Below are 18964 nucleotides of genomic sequence, written 5' to 3' on the forward strand. Positions count from 1 at the left end.
TACAGATATATTGAAGCATAAGTACTGTGAACATTGTGAAATTAAAAGAGTACTGATTAAGGATTAAAAAAAGGAAGCTTCATGCTGGAGATGTGAAATAGATAAGTTTTCAATGCATTGGAAAAAGGCAAAAGAAGAAAAAACTTCTGAAAATATACTCTTTTTAGTATCTTTAACTAGTACTTTTAGAACATTGGAGACACTGGTCAGCAAAACCAGAACAGATGTTTTTTAAATATGCAAGTGAACAGCACTGGTTAATTTGCTACTCAGATATAGTGAACAGCACTGGTTAATTTGATACTTAGATATCTTCCTTCCTACCATTCATTGCTCAACCAACAAAAAGCATATGAATATTTACGAAAAATAGAAAATTATTAGTATTTTTCCATGCTATCATACATACCATTTACAGATGCCTCAGAAAGAAACTCATAATTCAAGCTTGATAATGCTATAAGAACTAATGGATGGGTACTGAGAACAGATCCGGGAATCCTGAAATGAACAAAAATTTAAAGAGAAATAGTAAAGCCAATGGAAAAAGAAACACATAAACCAAGATAATAAAGTTATAATATTCAAATTAAATACATATCTCCCCTATATTCTTCATTAACTTTATAAACCCTTCCTGAAATTATACAGCATTTGTGGAATGCATCTATGCTTTCCATCAGTTTCACTTGACAAGTCTATTTCCTATAAGTTGAGATACTCATTCCATTCAAAATTCTTTTGTTTAAAAGCCAACTGTCAATTATATATTTGTGATTTTAAAAAATCCAAATATATACATATAGTTGAGAACACTATAGATCGCACAAAAAAAATTAACCAAATGCTTGACAGTAAAGCACACTCATCTGACAAGATTCCTCTAATATGCTACACAATTCAGATGATTCATTTATACAAAACAGTTCTTGAATAATTAATCTTGATCAGAATAATATATTAATACATTCAATAAAAACAACTTAGCCGAACACTCTAATATGCAAAGAGGTAAAAAAAAATTAGTACCCATTCTTTAGGCGAAGCCACGAAGCAAACGCTTCAAGAACCTAAATGATAACTGATAAACCACTATTTTATGGTTTATCTTGTGCTCAATTGAGTGGTTTTTATCAACTCTTTACCCACTTATTCATACTATTTGCATGGTTTTACATTTGCCTTCCTAATTATGTGCTTTGATTGAAAACATGCTCCTTTGGCCTTAAGTTCCCTATGTTTAAATCCTCTCTTATTACCATTAGATGCCTTGATATGTGTGTTAAGTGATTTTAGAGATTACAAGGCAAGAATGGCTCAGAGGATGGAAAGGAAGCATGCAAAAGTGGAAGGAATACAAGAAGTTGGAGAAATTGCTAAGCTGTCCAGCCTGACCTCTTCGCACTCAAATAGCTATAACTTTAGCTACAGAGATCCAAACGACGCAGTTTTCATTGCGTTAGAAAGCTAACGTCTGGGGCTTCGATTTGATATATAATATGCCATAGTTGCCCTGACAATAGGCGACGTGAACGCGTGCTCCACGCGGATGCATCGCAGTGACGAAAAATCAGCGTGTTTGAATTCGCAACCAGCGAATTTTGGGCTGTTTCCGACCCAGTTTGCGGCCCAAAAAACACAGATTAGAGGCTATAAAGTGGGGAAATCCATTCATTCATAATAAGAAGCTCACAATTCATAATTTTTAGAATTAGATGTAGTTTTTAGAGAGAGAGGTTCTCTCCTCTCTCTTAGGATTAGGATTAGGATTTATATTAGGATTTAGAATTTCAACTTCTTCTCAGGTTCAATGTTCCTCTTATTTATTTTCTAATTTTATTATATACTTTTAATTATTATTTATCTTTTCAATTTAGCTTATGCTACATTCATGTTATGATTTTCTTAATTAATATTATTTGAGGTATTTCAGATTTAAGATTGCTTTGTTTTAATTTAATTTAGATATTTTCTTCCTTTTGGCTTTGGTTAAGTAATTGGTAACGCTTAAGCTGTCAAATAAAGGAGTGGTTGAAATTAGGAGTTGCTCCAATAACTCTAGTCTTTCCACTTAATTTACTTTCATAGTTAGAGGTTAGCAAAGTGGGATTAAAACTCAATTTTCATCACAATTGACAAGGACAGGATTTCCAGTTCTAATACCATGCCAATAGTTTATTTTGTTATTACTATTTTATTTTTCTTATCATTTAATATACTTCTTCCTTACTTTCAAAACCCCCAATTTACAAGAGTCATAATCAATAATAAGAACACCTCCCTGCAATTCCTTGAGAAGACGACCCGAAGTTTTTTTTTTTTTTGGTGACTGAACATAACACAAAGAAAAAACACCTAAGAGAAAGAGTAGCACTCCTCTCTAATGATAATGTCTAAATTATTAGGGGGTTGTAACCACTCTAGGTACACCTGCTTGTTTAAAGCAGCAGTCTTAGCCATTAAATCAGCCGCTCTGTTTGCTGTACGCTGGATGAGCACTAAAGTAGCTATCCAATTGCGCTGAAGCATCTCTTTGATTTTGCCAAGCAGATCAGAGTCATTCGTAATCATGCTGGTTGTGCCTCGCGAAACAAGAAGAAATGCATCAAGATTATCAGTTTCACATATGACCTCTTTACACTCGCAATCCCAAGCCATAACAAGCCCTCTCCAAATAGCATGAAGCTCACAAGAGAGAACACTAGAAAGAGGTATACTGGCAGAACAACCTTTCATCCAAATTCCCATGCTGTCTCTAATAATACATCCAAAGCCCGCTAATTGCCCATTTTCAAAAACGCTTGCATCGCAGTTCATTTTACAGACATTCATTGGAGGTGGTTCCCAGTTATATTGAAAAGAGGAAGGAATAATATGTTTTTGGTTGGTAACAACCTTAGAGAAATCGCACGCAGCATGTTGAACTAAGTGAACAATTTTCTCCTTACTCCATGGATCATCTTGATGGAAGATGTCATTGTTCCTATCCCTCCAAATCCATCAAAAGGCCGCTGCAAAGAGAAACTCATTTTTGTTGAGGTTAGAACGAATCCAAGACACAAAATCCAAACTAGAGTCCTTAGCGGTCATTCCCAAATTTAAGCTAATCCAAATCTGACGAGCTTTTTGGCAAGTCCTAAAGCAGTGGTTAATATACTTACAACGAGAGTTTACTATAACTTCTAAACCATCAATCTTCCGTTCTTCAATAACCAAGAAAAAAATCACTATTGGAGCATTTATCAATAAAACTGAGTTTAAAATACCTCAGTCATGCCAACCACTTAGGGCCATACACACACACACACACACACACACAAAGAATACAGGAACTTATTGCCCACCTGCTCTTTAAGCTCAGAAATAGACAAACAAGCTGTTAAAATATTTAGAGCAATCTCCATTTGAGAGGTAAGCTCTTTTTCAAATTGACGATGCCTTTCAGGTCGAGCTGCTATCTTATAGTTTAATACTTCCTGTTTATAAAGACAAAATACATTAAAGGTATGCATGCAGAACAACCAAAGAAACTGTTAATCAACTTGCAATAATTAAAAGACTATATCACAACCATTTATATAAGAATCTACGAGCTGCATGACATTACTTGTCGAATAAAATACTATCCGACAAGGCAGTAACTTTGAAAATTATAACAACTTGTCACTTAGTAACTCAAACTTTAGGCATTTGTCTCATTAATAAAATGAAGAGATGACACATAATCACACATATCATATTATGACCTCTGGCAAAACTGTTAGTAACTCCAAGAATCTTGGTATATATTTCGGATGAGAATCCATCTCGTCCCTAAGCCATTTCACTATACCACCATCTCCCCAATCTTCAGCAGGCACATGCACAGCCAATGCAGCCACAGCAATGCTAATCTACACATTAAAAATATTTGAAGAATACATTTGGTTACCCTAAACTTCCATTTAAATATATTCAAATGATAATAAAAATAACTGTAAGAAAAGATAGAACGGTGCAAAGGACTTCTAGATGAACCTGAGTTCTGACTTTTGGATGACGTTTGTGGAACTTTTTAAGCAAGTTCTGTGTTCAAAACAACAATGAAAATAAAGCTTTAGCAAATTCATTATTTATTGTACATACTAACGCATCTGAATGGTCATAGCTGACAGACATCAAAAGATCAAGTTATAATAGTGTCCTTATGTACCGATTTTGTGTAATGTATTATATTATCTTTTATGTACTTTATTAGCTATGTAGAATTGATTTTCCATAAGATCTAATTACATTCTTGCAATTATATTAGTACATGCATATAGAAAGCAAATCAGGCAAGTGTTTCAACTTTCAATTACTAAATCAAAGATCAAAACATAACATAAGATCTCCTACTTCAACAAACAAAAATGCTCAGAAGCAATTATCTGCCTAGTTTTATATTGAACAGATCTTTTATAATTGATGAGCGGATAATTTATTCCCTTTTTGGCATTGTTTTTACATAGCTTTTTGTATGTTTTAGTTACTTTTTATTATATTTTTATTATTTTTTATGCAAAAATCACATTTCTGGACTTTACTATGAGTTTGTGTGTTTTTCTATAATTTTAGGTATTTTCTGGCTGAAATTGAAGGACCTGAGCAAAAATCTGATTCAGAGGCTGAAAAAGGACTGCAGATGCTGTTGGATTCTGACCCTCCTGCACTCGAAGTGGATTTTCTGGAGCTACAGAAGCCCAATTGGTGCGCTCTCAATTGCGTTGGAAAGTACACATCTTGGGCTTTCCAGCAATGCAGAGTAGTCCATACTTTACCCGAGATTTGATGACCCAAACTGGCGTTCAAATGCTCACTAAAGACCTTTTTCTGGAGTAAAACGCCAAAACTGGCACCAGAACTGGAGTTAAACGCCCAAACTCGCACCCAAGCTGGTGTTTAACTCCAAGAATGGCCTATGCACGTGAAAGCTTCAATGCTCAGCCTAAGCATACACCAAGTGGGTCTCGGAAGTGGATTTCTGCACTTAGTTACTCATTTTCTGTAAACTTATGTTACTTGTTTAATATAAATAGCACTTTTTACTATTGTATTCAGATCTTCACATCTATGGACATTTAGTCCTTAGACAATGGAGGCTGGCCATTCGGCCATGCCTGGACCTCTTTCTCTTATGTATTTTCTACGGTAGAGTTTCTACACCTTATAGATTAAGGTGCGGAGCTTTACTGTTCTTCATGAATTAATGCAAGTACTATTGTTTCTCTTTCAATTCACGCCTACTTCTTCTCCAAGATATACTCTCGTACTTAATTCAGTTAAGTCGGAATGAAGGAGTGACTCGTGACAATCACCCAATCTTCGTTACTCGCTTAGCCAAGATCCGCGTGCCTGACAACCACAAGCGGTCTACATGATGTTCAATGTAGTCATTGGATGACAGCCGGAGTATATTCTCTTGGGTTTCTAATCAACGATTCACATCATCTCTCCTGACAACAGAGCATCTGAATCTGAGATTAGAACCTTCGTGGTAGAGGTTAGAACCATTGGCAGCATTCCTGAGATCCGGAAACTCTAAACCTTATCTGTGGTATTCCGAGTAGGATCTGGGAAGCGATGACTGTGACGAGCTTCAAACTTACAAATGTTGGGCGCAGTGACAGTGCACAAAAGGACAAGGGTCCTATTCCGACGATAGCGGGAACCGACAGATGATTAGCCGTACGGTAGCTGTACTTGGTATTTTTCATCCGAGACGAGAAATGCAACAGTTGATTAGCCATGCAGGGATCGTACCTGGTATTTTTCATCCGAGAGGATCATACATCTTGCCATGGAAAGGAGCATGCATGGTTGGAAGAAGACAATAGGAAAGCAGAGGTTCAGAAGCAACAAGGCATCTCCAAACGCTTATCTGAAATTCCCACCAATGAATCACATAAGTATCTCTATCTTATTTTCTATTTTATTTATCTTTTAATTATCAAAACCTCATAACCATTTGAATTCGCCTGATTGAGATTTACAAGATGACCACAGCTTGCTTCAAGCTTACAATCTCCGTGGGATCGACCCTTACTCACGTAAGGTATTACTTGGACGACCCAGCGCACTTGCTGGTTAGTTGTGCAGAGTTGTAAAAAGTGTGTTCACAATTTCGTGCACCAATAATCACAAAATTTAATATTTTCAAAATATTTTTAAGCTAATAAGGCATTCTGGTTAGAGTTTTGAGTGAAAAAATCTAAGAGCAATTATAGAAGATCTAACTGGAATTGTGATGATCCTATGCCTTCAGTAATACTGATATTATATATCTAAGAGCTATTATACAGAGAGGTTAATCTAACATTAGAAAATTTTATCAAAAGCCTAGAAAACAAGGAAATTAGATTCTTAATTTGATAGTAAGCAAAAGCAAACAACAATTGATATTAAATTAGGAATTTAAAAACCCTAAATTTCAAAAAAGAAGTGAACAGAAGAAAGGAAGACCTAATGTGGCGCTGGCGGATCAGGACCTGGCATGGTGAATTGACTTGGCCATACTGGGATTGAAGATGAGAGTCTAGAGGTGGCGCTTGAGGAAGTTCTCGACGGTGAGAGCAAGGACGTAATCACAAAAGTGAAGAGATTTGTCGAAGCTCGCTAAAGCAGCAACAATGTTGCTTGCGGCGGCGAGGTGATAAACGAAGCAGCAAGGGAGATGAGCGGCGATGGCTAACCTTTAGATCAAAGTCAGAACAAGATCGTAGAAGCTCATTGAAGGCAGCAGCGAGGAGATGAACGATGGCAGTGAACGGCGAGGAGATTCTAGTCGGAGGAGAACGCCACTGAGGAGATCCTTGGTGGAGAAAGTTGTCGCTGGAGCAGATCGCGCCAGAGTAGATCCCAGTGGTAGGCGTCGTTATCTTACAGAAATAGTGTATGTGGCAGCGCGTTAGTTCTTCAATTAGGGTTGGAATCAGATAGTGTGTGGGTATTTTTAAATCATGGCCCCAGATAAGGGTGGTTTTAAACCGCCATAATCATCGAACTCATTACGGCAATAACAGATTATGCCATTATATCCGAATATTATGGCAGATTTATAAAACCGCCATTTTATTAATGCCATTTTAAACCCTTTTTTTGTAGTGTCAGAGTCTTGGCCGTGACCCTAAGCACTTTGTTTTCCAGTATTACCACCGGATCCAATAATGCCACAGACCCTTTAACTGGGTGAACCTTTTCAGATTGTGACTCAGCTTTGCTAGATTCCCCAGATAGAGGTGTCCAAGATTCTTAAGCAAACTCTTTTTGCTTTTGACCACGACTTTAACCGCTCAATCTCAAGCTTTTCACTTGACACCTTCACGCCACAAGCACATGGTTAGGGACAGCTTGTTTGAGCCGCTTAGGCCTGGATTTTATTCATTTGGGCCCTCCTATCCATTAATGCTCAAAGCCTTGGGTCCTTTTACCATTGCCTTTTGGTTTAAAGGGTTACTGGCTTTTTCACTTTGCCCTCCTTTTCCTGCATTTTTGGGCAGTAATGGATTTTTCTACTTTTTATTTTTTTTCTTTTTGCCAATTTTTCTTTCTTTTTCGCATGCTTTTATTTTTTTTCTTTTGCAACATGCTTTTTTTTCTTTTTCTTTTTGCTACTTTCTCTTGCTTCAAGAATCAATTTTATTGATTTTTCAGATTAGCAATAATACTTTTCCTTTTTCCTTATTCTTTCAAGAGCCAACATTCTAAAATTTCAACTTCAAATATGCATTGTTTAATCATATATTCAGAAAACAAAAGCACTACTACCACATCAACATAATTAAACTATTCTTATTTTAAACTTGAAATTCATGTATCTCTCAATTCTTTAATAAAAATTTTCTTTTAAGCATGGTGAGAGATATATGGAACATCTTACAACTTTAAGACATCAATGCTAATGATCATGCAACTAGAACAATAGAACAGACAAAACATAACAGAAAACAGAAAAATAATAAAGGAAATGAGGTAAAAGAGAACAAGTCCACCTTTAATGGTGGCGTCTAGTGCTCCTCCTTGAGGATCCAATCTGATGCTTGATTTCTTCTATGTCATCCCTTTACCATTATTGTTCTTCCCTCATAGCCCTTTGGTCTTCCCTTATGGCTCTTTGATCTTCTCTTATTTCATTGAGGATGGTAGCATGCCCATGATGCTCCATCCTCAATTGCTCAATGTTAGTGCTCAATTCTCCAAGAGAAGTTTGCCATTGATCCCAATAGCTTTGGGAGGAAATACATCCCTTGAGGCATCTCAGGGATCTCATACTGAGGCGGCTGCACAGGCTCTTGTGTATGCTCTCTGGTTTGCTCCATCCTCTTCTTAGTGATGGGCTTGTCCTCCCCAATAGAGACATCTCCATTTATGACAATTCCAGCTGAATTGCACAGATGACAGATAAGGTGTGGGAATGCCAACCTTCCATTGGTGTGAGGCTTCTCAGTTACCTTATACAATTCTTCAGGAATCACCTCATGTACTTCTACCTCACTTTCAATCATGTTGCAATGAATCATGATGGCTCTGTCCACAGTCACTTCTGACCAATTATTAGTGGGGATGATAGAACGTTGGATGAATTCCAACCATCCTCTACCTATGAGCTTTAGGTCAACCCTTCTTAGTTGAATGGGGTTGCCATGGGAATCCCTTTTCCACTGTGCTCTTTCTACACAGATGTCAGAGTGCACTTAATCTAATCGTTGATCAAAGTTGACTCTCCTAGTATAAGGATGAGGATCTCCTTGCATTGGAGGCAAGTTGAACGCCAACCTCACACTTTCCGGGCTGAAATCTAAGATTCTTCCTCGGACCACGGTGATCCAATTCCTTGGATTTGGGTTCACACTAGTGTCATGGTTTTTGGAAACCCATGCATTAGCAAAGAACTCTTGCACCATGAGAATCCCAACATCCTGAATGGGAGTGGTTAGGATATGCATAAAAGAGCCTTGACTTGGGAATGAGGATCCAAGGAATCCTATGGTTGCCATAACCACAACTATGGTAATTATGATGAGTCAATCTTGCCTAGTTAACCCCTTACATCGACGAGTAAGTCAAGCAAGCATAATTGACCTTAATCCATAAGACTTAGCTAACTCACAAAACTACTTCATAAGAAGCTAGCGTCACTGGAAACAAGAGTCAACTAACTACCCAAGAATTACCACTAAATGTCAGACATTATGACTCTAGTATCCTAGGAACTCAAACCACAAGCCAAGGTGGGAAAATCTACTCAAATTCTAAGGTTGGCATTTTCATAAACACCTTGTGTGCTGATGAGCGGATAATTTATACGCTTTTTGGCATTGTTTTTAGTATATTTTTAGTAGAATCTAGTTACTTTTAGGGATGTTTTTAATAGATTTTATGTTAAATTTATATTTCTGGACTTTACTATGAGTTTGTGTGTTTTTCTGTGATTTCAGGTATTTTCTGACTGAAATTGAGGGACTTGAGCAAAAATCAGATTCAGAGGTTGAAGAAGGACTGCTGATGCTGTTGGATTCTGACCTCCCTGCACTCAAAGTAGATTTTCTGGAGCTACAGAACTCGAAATGGCGCGCTTCCAATTGCGTTGGAAAGTAGACATCCAGGCCTTTCCAGCAATATATAATAGTCCATACTTTGGCCAAGAATTGACGACGTAAACTGGCGTTCAACGCCAGCCTTCTGCCCAAATCTGGCGTCCAGCGCCAGAAAAGGATCCAAAACCAGAGTTGAACGCCCAAACTGGCACAGAAACTGGCGTTCAACTCCACAAATGGCCTCTGCACGTGCAACACTCAGGCTCAGCCCAAACACACACCAAGTGGGCCCCGGAAGTGGATTTATGCATCAATTACTTACTCATGTAAACCCTAGTAGCTAGTTTATTATAAACAGGACCTTTTACTATTGTATTAGGCATCTTTGGATTACCTTATGATCCTTTGATCACGTTTTTGGGGGCTGGCCATCTCGGCCATGCCTGGACCTTCACTTATGTATTTTCAACAGTAGAGTTTCTACACTCCATAGATTAAGGTGTGGAGCTCTACTGTTCCTCAAAGATTAATGCAAAGTACTACTGTTTTCTATTCAATTCTTCTTATTTCGCTTCTAAGATATCCATTCGCACCCAAGAACATGATGAAGGTGATGATTATGTGTGACGCTCATCATCCTTCTCCCTTATGAACGCGTGCCTGACAAACACTTCCGTTCTACATGAAATAAGCTAGAATGAATATCTCTTAGATCTCCTAACCGGAATCTTCGTGGCGTAAGCTAGAATGATGGCGGCATTCAAGAGAATCCGGAAAGTCTAAACCTTGTCTGTGGTATTCCGAGTAGGATTCAATGACTGAATGACTGTGACGAGCTTCAAACTCGCGAGTGCTGGGCGTTAGTGACAGACGCAAAAGGAGGGTGAATCCTATTCCAGCATGATCGAGAACCGACAGATGATTGGCCATGCTGTGACAGAGCATGTGAGCATATCTTTCACTGAGAGGAGGGGATGTAGCCACTGACAACGGTGATGCCCTTGCATAAAGCCAGCCATGGAAAGGAGTAAGACAGATTGGATGAAGATAGCAGGAAAGCAGAGGTTCAAAGGAACGAAAAGCATCTCTATTCGCTTATCTGAAATTCCTACCAATGATTTACATAAGTACCTCTATCCCTATTCTATTATTTATTATTCAAAAACACCATTATCCATTTATATCTACCTAACTGAGATTTGCAAGGTGACCATAGCTTGCTTCATACCAACAATCTCCGTGGGATTCGACCCTTACTCACGTAAGGTATTACTTGGACGACCCAGTGCACTTGCTGGTTAGTTGTATCGAAGTTGTGACAATTATGAATTAAGATCAGAGCACCAAGCTTTGGAGCCATTACCAGGGATTATTCGAACCTGGAGATCACAATTTCGTGCACCAAGTTTTTGGCGCCGTTGCCGGGGATTGTTCGAGTATGGACAACTGACGGTTCATCTTGTTGCTCAGATTAGGTAATTTTCTTTTTGTTTTGTTTTCAAAAATTTTTCAAAAATCTTTCAAAAATTCCTCACTTGTTTTCAAAAAAAAAAAAAATTTTACTAAAAATAATGTTTTCAAAAATAAATTATTCTATGGCTTCAAAATTTTTAAGAATGAATTCTAGTGTTTCATGAAGCATGTTGAAGCCTATCTGGCTGTAAAGCCATACCCAAACTGCTTTGGGATTGGCTAATCACTTCAGTGGAGTCATGCCCAATCCTTCTGGATAGGGTATGTCAGGCTTGTCATGTCTGAATTACACTCATATTTTTATTAAAGCTTGGCTGGCTATTAAGCCTTGCCTGACCCTTTGATTGGAGCTTTAAGACTAACATGACAAGATTCCTGGAATTCATATTGAAGATTTTGAAATCCTTATTCTAAATTTTCACAATAATTTTCGAAAAAATTAAAAGAAAATACAAAAAAAATTAGAAAATCATAAAAATAAAAAATATTTTGTGTTTCTTGTTTGAGTCTTGAGTCATGTTATAAGTTTGGTGTCACTTGCATATGCATCTTGCATTTTTCGAAAATTTCATGCATTCATAGTGTTCTTCATGATCTTCAAGTTGTTCTTGGTAAGTCTTCTTGTTTGATCTTGATGATTTTTTGTTTTGTGTTGTTTTTCATATGCATTCTTGAATTCTTAGTGTCTAAGCATTAAAGAATTCTGAGTTTGGTGTCTTGCATGTTTTCTTTGCATTAAAAATTTTTTCAAAATTGTGTCTATGATGTTCATCTTGACATTCATAGAGTTCTTGGTGTTCATCTTGACATTCATAGCATTCTTGCATGCATCACATGTTTTGATCTAAAAATTTCATGCATTGCATAATTTTCATGTTTTTCATAAAAATATCAAAAATCAAAAAAATATCTTTCCCTTTTTCTCTCATCAAATTCGAAAATTTGGATTGACTTTTTCAAAAATTTTTAAAATCAAGTTGTTTCTTAAGAGTCAAATCAAATTTTCAATTTGAAAATCTTATCTTTTTCAAAATCTTTTTCAAAAATCAAATCTTTTTCAAAATTCTTGGTTATTTTCGAAAAATTCAAAAAATTAATTTTCAAAAATCTTTTTCTTATTTTATATCATAATTTTCGAAAATAACATAATCAATTAATGTTTTGATTGAAAAATTTGATGTTTGTTACTTACTTGTTAAGAAAGATTCAAACTTTAAGTTCTAGAATCATATCTTGTGATTTCTTGTGAATCAAGTCATTAATTGTGATTTTAAAAATCAAATCTTTTTCAAAACTAATTTCTATCATATCTTTTCAAAAATATCTTCTCATCTTATCTTTTTCAAAAATTTGATTTTCAAAATATCTTTTCTAACTTCCTAACTTCTTATCTTTTCAAAATTAATTTTCAAAAATTGTTTCAACTAACTAATTAACTTTTTGTTTGTTTCTTAACTTTTTCAAAACTACCTAACTAACTCTCTCTCTCTAATTGTCGAAAATATCTTCCCCCCTTTTCAAAATTTCTTTTTTATTTATTAATTATTTTAATTTTTAAATCTTAATTTTTGAAAATTACTAACATTTTTCAAAAACTATTTTTAAAAATCACTAACTCTTTTTCAAAAATTGCTTTCGAAAATTCACTCCCCCCTCTCATCTTCTTCTATTTGTTTATTGATGTACTAACATCTTTTCTTCACATCACTCACTAAATTCGAACCCCATCTTCCATCTGTGTTCGAATTTCCTCTTCTTCTCTTCTTCTACTCACACAGGGATCCCTATACTGTGGTATAAAGGATCTCTATTATTATTATTATTTTTCTATGCCCTCTTCTTTGTCATATGAGCAGGAGCAAGGATAAGAACATTCTTGTGAAAGCAGATCCAGAACCTGAAAGGACTCTGAAGAGAAAATTAAGAGAAGCTAAAATACAACAATCCAGAGATAACCTTTCAGAAATTTTTGAACAGGAAGAGGAGATGGCAGCCAAAAATAATAATAATGTTCATGATCATGTGGAGTCACAAAAACAAAAAAATTGAAAACGGAATCAAAAACAGCAGAAGAAAAATCACACCCTGGAGGAAGCATCTGCCTGGCGTTCAACGCCAGAACAGAGCATGGTTCTGGCGCTGAACGCCCAAATGGGCAGCATCCTGGTGCTGAACGCCCAGAACAAGCATGGTTCTGGCGTTCAACGCCAGAAATGGCAACAAATGGGCGCTGAACGCCCAAAATGGCCACCAACCTGGCGCTGAACGCCCAGAGTTGTGTGCAAGGGCATTTTACATGCCTAATTTGGTGCAGGGATGTAAATGCCTTGACACCTCAGGATCTGTGGACCCCACAGGATCACCTCAGGATCTGTGAACCCCACAGGATCTCCACCTTACCTCCTCATAATCCTAGTTTTTTTTTTCCACATCTTCTTCTTCATCTATTCCTTCTTCTTTTGCTCGAGGGCGAGCAACATTCTAAGTTTGGTGTGGTAAAACAATTATGTACAGGATCTATAGCTCAGTGGTAGAACATGTGGCTGCAAATCAAGAGATCCCTGAGATACCTCAGGAGATGCACCTCCATCCACATAATTATTAGAAGCAACTGAGGATAGAAATCCCAAAAAAAATCACTAGGAATCAAGCCACAAAGGCAAGGAAGAGACATAGAAGAGCCCAAGAACATCATTGAAACGCCATCATCACTAAGGTGGATTCATTCCTTGCTCTTACTTTCTCTATTTTTCGTTTTCTATGTTATGTGCTTATCTATGTTTGTGTCTTCATTACATGATCATTAGTAGTTAGTAACTATGTCTTAAAGTTATGAATGTCCTATGAATCCATCACCTCTCTTAAATGAAAAATGTTTTAATTCAAAAGAACAAGAAGTACATGAGTTTTGAATTTATCCTTGAACTTAGTTTAATTATATTGATGTGGTGACAATGCTTCTTGTTTTCTAAATGTATGCTTGAACAGTGCATATGTCTTTTGAAGTTGTTGTTTGAGAATGTTAAATATGTTGGCTCTTGAAAGAATGATGACTAGGAGACATGTTATTTGATAATCTGAAAAATCATAAAAATGATTATTGAAGCAAGAAAAAGCAGCAAAGAACAAAGCTTGCAGAAAAAAAAAAGAGAAAAAAAAAATAGGCGAAAAAAAAAATATAGAAAGAAAAAGCAAGCAGAAAAAGCCAATAACCCTTAAAACCAAAAGGCAAGGACAATAAAAAGGATCCCAAGGCTTTGAGCATCAGTGGATAGGAGGGCCTAAAGGAATAAAATCCTGGTCTAAGCAGCTAAACCAAGCTGTCCCTAACCATGTGCTTGTGGCGTGTAGGTGTCAAGTGAAAGCTTGAGACTGAGCGGTTAAAGTCAAGGTCCAAAGCAAAAAAAAAAAAGAGTGTGCTTAAGAACCCTGGACACCTCTAATTGGGGACTTTAGCAAAGCTGAGTCACAATCTGAAAAGGTTCACCCAGTTATGTGTCTGTGGCATTTATGTATCCGGTGGTAATACTGGAAAACAAAGTGCTTAGGGCCACGGCCAAGACTCATAAAATAGCTGTGTTCAAAAATCATCATACTGAACTAGGAGAATCAATAACACTATCTGAACTCTGAGTTCCTATAGATGCCAATCATTCTGAACCTCAATGGATAAAGTGAGATGCCAAAACTATTCAAGAGGGAAAAAGCTATAAGTCCCGCTCATTTGATTGGAGCTATGTTTCATTGATAGTTTGGAATTTATAGTATATTCTATTCTTTTTATCCTATTTTGATTTTCAGTTGCTTGGGGACAAGCAACAATTTAAGTTTGGTGTTGTGATGAGCGGATAATTTATACGCTTTTTGGCATTGTTTTTAGTATATTTTTAGTAGAATCTAGTTACTTTTAGGGATGTTTTTAATAGATTTTATGTTAAATTTATATTTCTGAACTTTACTATGAGTTTGTGTGTTTTTCTGTGATTTCAGGTATTTTCTGACTGAAATTGAGGGACTTGAGCAAAAATCAGATTCAGAGGTTGAAGAAGGACTGCTGATGCTGTTGGATTATTACCTCCCTGCACTCAAAGTGGATTTTCTGGAGCTACAGAACTCGACATGGCGCGCTTCCAATTGCGTTGGAAAGTAGACATCCAGGGCTTTCCAGCAATATATAATAGTCCATACTTTGGCCAAGAATTGACGACGTAAACCGGTGTTCAACGCCAGCCTTCTGCCCAAATCTGGCATCCAGCGCCAGAAAAGGATCCAAAACCAGAGTTGAACGCCCAAACTGGCACAGAAACTGGCGTTCAACTCCACAAATGGCCTCTGCACGTGCAACACTTAGGCTCAGCCCAAACACACACCAAGTGGGCCCCGGAAGTGGATTTATGCATCAATTACTTACTCATGTAAACCCTAGTAGCTAGTTTATTATAAATAGGACCTTTTACTATTGTATTAGGCATCTTTGGATTACCTTATGATCCTTTGATCACGTTTTTGGGGGCTGGCCATCTCGGCCATGCCTGGACCTTCACTTATGTATTTTCAACGGTAGAGTTTCTACACTCCATAGATTAAGGTGTGGAGCTCTGCTGTTCCTCAAAGATTAATGCAAAGTACTACTGTTTTCTATTCAATTCTTCTTATTTCGCTTCTAAGATATCCATTCGCACCCAAGAACATGATGAAGGTGATGATTATGTGTGACGCTCATCATCCTTCTCCCTTATGAACGCGTGCCTGACAAACACTTCCGTTCTACATGAAATAAGCTAGAATGAATATCTCTTAGATCTCCTAACCGGAATCTTCGTGGCGTAAGCTAGAATGATGGCGGCATTCAAGAGAATCCGGAAAGTCTAAACCTTGTTTGTGGTATTCCGAGTAGGATTCAATGACTGAATGACTGTGACGAGCTTCAAACTCGCGAGTGCTGGGCGTTAGTGACAGACGCAAAAGGAGGGTGAATCCTATTCCAGCATGATCGAAAACCGACAGATGATTGGCCGTGCTGTGACAGAGCATGTGAGCATATCTTTCACTGAGAGGAGGGGATGTAGCCACTGACAACGGTGATGCCCTTGCATAAATCCAGCCATGGAAAGGAGTAAGACAGATTGGATGAAGATAGCAGGAAAGCAGAGGTTCAAAGGAACGAAAAGCATCTCTATTCGCTTATCTGAAATTCCTACCAATGATTTACATAAGTACCTCTATCCCTATTCTATTATTTATTATTCGAAAACACCATTATCCATTTATATCTACCTAACTGAGATTTGCAAGGTGACCATAGCTTGCTTCATACCAACAATCTCCGTGGGATTCGACCCTTACTCACGTAAGGTATTACTTGGATGACCCAGTGCACTTGCTGGTTAGTTGTATCGAAGTTGTGACAATTATGAATTAAGATCAGAGCACCAAGCTTTGGAGCCATTACCAGGGATTATTCGAACCTGGAGATCACAATTTCGTGCACCATGTGCATAAAAGTAAAACATGGAAAATTGCAAGGAAAAAATAGCAAACTATAACCAACTATCAACAAAATCAACAAGAGGCAAGCAATCAAACATAAAGGAAACATGAAACATAAAATTCATTGATCAAAACTTCAAGAAACACAAAATTGCAAATATGAACAAAGTAACTTGAACCAAAGGGAATGAAAATAAAGATAATGTAATTAAAGAGGAAATTGAGAGTACTTACAATTAAAGAAGCAAAATCCAAAATCAAAGCTTGCTATAAAATGCTACAATGGAAATTGAAATGAAACCCTAAGAGAGCAATCTACTCTACACTACTTCTACTCCTGATAATGCTTTCTATCTAATGAAAACTAAAACTACAACCTAATGACTTCATATGTGTTGAATTCCCCTTCATATAGCATCCAAAATCAGCATCCAAGCCTTCCAAAATGGACCAAAAGGCCTCAGAAAACACGCTGCACGTGTTTCATTAATGAAATCATATGTTGGGTCCTGTGCGTACGCACAGATGTGTGCGTACACACACTTGGCTGAACATTGACCTGTGCGTACGCATAGGTGCTTGTGCGGACGCACACATGGAAATTCTTTCTTGTGTGCACGCACACTTACTTGTGCGCATGCACACTTTGCTGTGTGTGGTTTTCCTTGTTTTCTTCATGTTTTCTCCCTTATACATGCTTTCTTCCACTTTTGGCTATCCATTCTTGCCTCCAAGGCCTGAAATCACTCAACGAACATGTCATGGCATCTAATGGATGGGTACTGAGAACAGATCCGGGAATCCTGAAATGAACAAAAATTTAAAGAGAAATAGTAAAGCCAATGGAAAAAGAAACACATAAACCAAGATAATAAAGTTATAATATTCAAATTAAATACATATCTCCCCTATATTCTTCATTAACTTTATAAACCCTTCCTGAAATTATACAGCATTTGTGGAATGCATCTATGCTTTCCATCAGTTTCACTTGACAAGTCTATTTCCTATAAGTTGAGATACTCATTCCATTCAAAATTCTTTTGTTTAAAAGCCAACTGTCAATTATATATTTGTGATTTTAAAAAATCCAAATATATACATATAGTTGAGAACACTATAGATCGCACAAAAAAAATTAACTAAATGCTTGACAGTAAAGCACACTCATCTGACAAGATTCCTCCAATATGCTACACAATTCAGATGATTCATTTATACAAAACAGTTCTTGAATAATTAATCTTGATCAGAATAATATATTAATACATTCAATAAAAACAACTTAGCCGAACACTCTAATATGCAAAGAGGTAAAAAAAATTAGTACCCATTCTTTAGGCGAAGCCACGAAGCAAACGCTTCAAGAACCTAAATGATAACTGATAAACCACTATTTTATGGTTTATCTTGTGCTCAATTGAGTGGTTTTTATCAACTCTTTACCCACTTATTCATACTATTTGCATGGTTTTACATTTGCCTTCCTAATTATGTGCTTTGATTGAAAACATGCTCCTTTGGCCTTAAGTTCCCTATGTTTAAATCCTCTCTTATTACCATGAGATGCCTTGATATGTGTGTTAAGTGATTTTAGAGATTACAGGGCAAGAATGGCTCAGAGGATGGAAAGGAAGCATGCAAAAGTGGAAGGAATACAAGAAGTTGGAGAAATTGCTAAGCTGTCCAGCCTGACCTCTTCGCACTCAAATAGCTATAACTTTAGCTACAGAGATCCAAACGACGCGGTTCTCATTGCGTTAGAAAGCTAACGTCTGGGGCTTCGATTTGATATATAATATGCCATAGTTGCCCTGACGATAAGCGATGTGAACGCGTGCTCCACGCGAACGCATCGCAGTGACGAAAAATCAGCGTGTTTGAATTCGCAACCAGCGAATTCTGGGCTGTTTCCGACCCAGTTTGCGGCCCAAAAAACACAGATTAGAGGCTATAAAGTGGGGAAATCCATTCATTCATAATAAGAAGCTCACAATTCATAATTTTTAGGATTAGATGTAGTTTTTAGAGAGAGAGGTTCTCTCCTCTCTCTTAGGATTAGGATTAGGATTTATATTAGGATTTAGAATTTCAACTTCTTCTCAGGTTCAATGTTCCTCTTATTTATTTTCTAATTTTATTATATACTTTTAATTATTATTTATCTTTTCAATTTAGCTTATGCTACATTCATGTTATGATTTTCTTAATTAATATTATTTGAGGTATTTCAGATTTAAGATTGCTTTGTTTTAATTTAATTTAGATATTTTCTTCCTTTTGGCTTTGGTTAAGTAATTGGTAACGCTTAAGCTGTCAAATAAAGGAGTGGTTGAAATTAGGAGTTGCTCCAATAACTCTAGTCTTTCCACTTAATTTACTTTCATAGTTAGAGGTTAACAAAGTGGGATTAAAACCCAATTTTCATCACAATTGACAAGGACAGG

At 36.8% G+C, this 18964-nt stretch overlaps 1 long non-coding RNA gene across 1 annotated transcript; it reads right to left on the reverse strand.

Annotated features, from left to right (window-relative positions):
* Nucleotides 1-3350: 3350 nt before the first annotated feature.
* LOC112777243 (uncharacterized) lies at nucleotides 3351-4361 on the reverse strand. Its single transcript, XR_003190351.3, has 3 exons — nucleotides 4018-4361; nucleotides 3747-3893; nucleotides 3351-3476 (listed from the first exon to the last, which is right to left on the reverse strand). It is a non-coding gene; the product is annotated as an uncharacterized lncRNA (long non-coding RNA).
* Between the last annotated feature and the right edge of the window lie 14603 nt (nucleotides 4362-18964).

Source organism: Arachis hypogaea, chromosome 19 (assembly GCF_003086295.3).
Source record: "Arachis hypogaea cultivar Tifrunner chromosome 19, arahy.Tifrunner.gnm2.J5K5, whole genome shotgun sequence".
Classification (NCBI taxonomy): domain Eukaryota; kingdom Viridiplantae; phylum Streptophyta; class Magnoliopsida; order Fabales; family Fabaceae; genus Arachis; species Arachis hypogaea.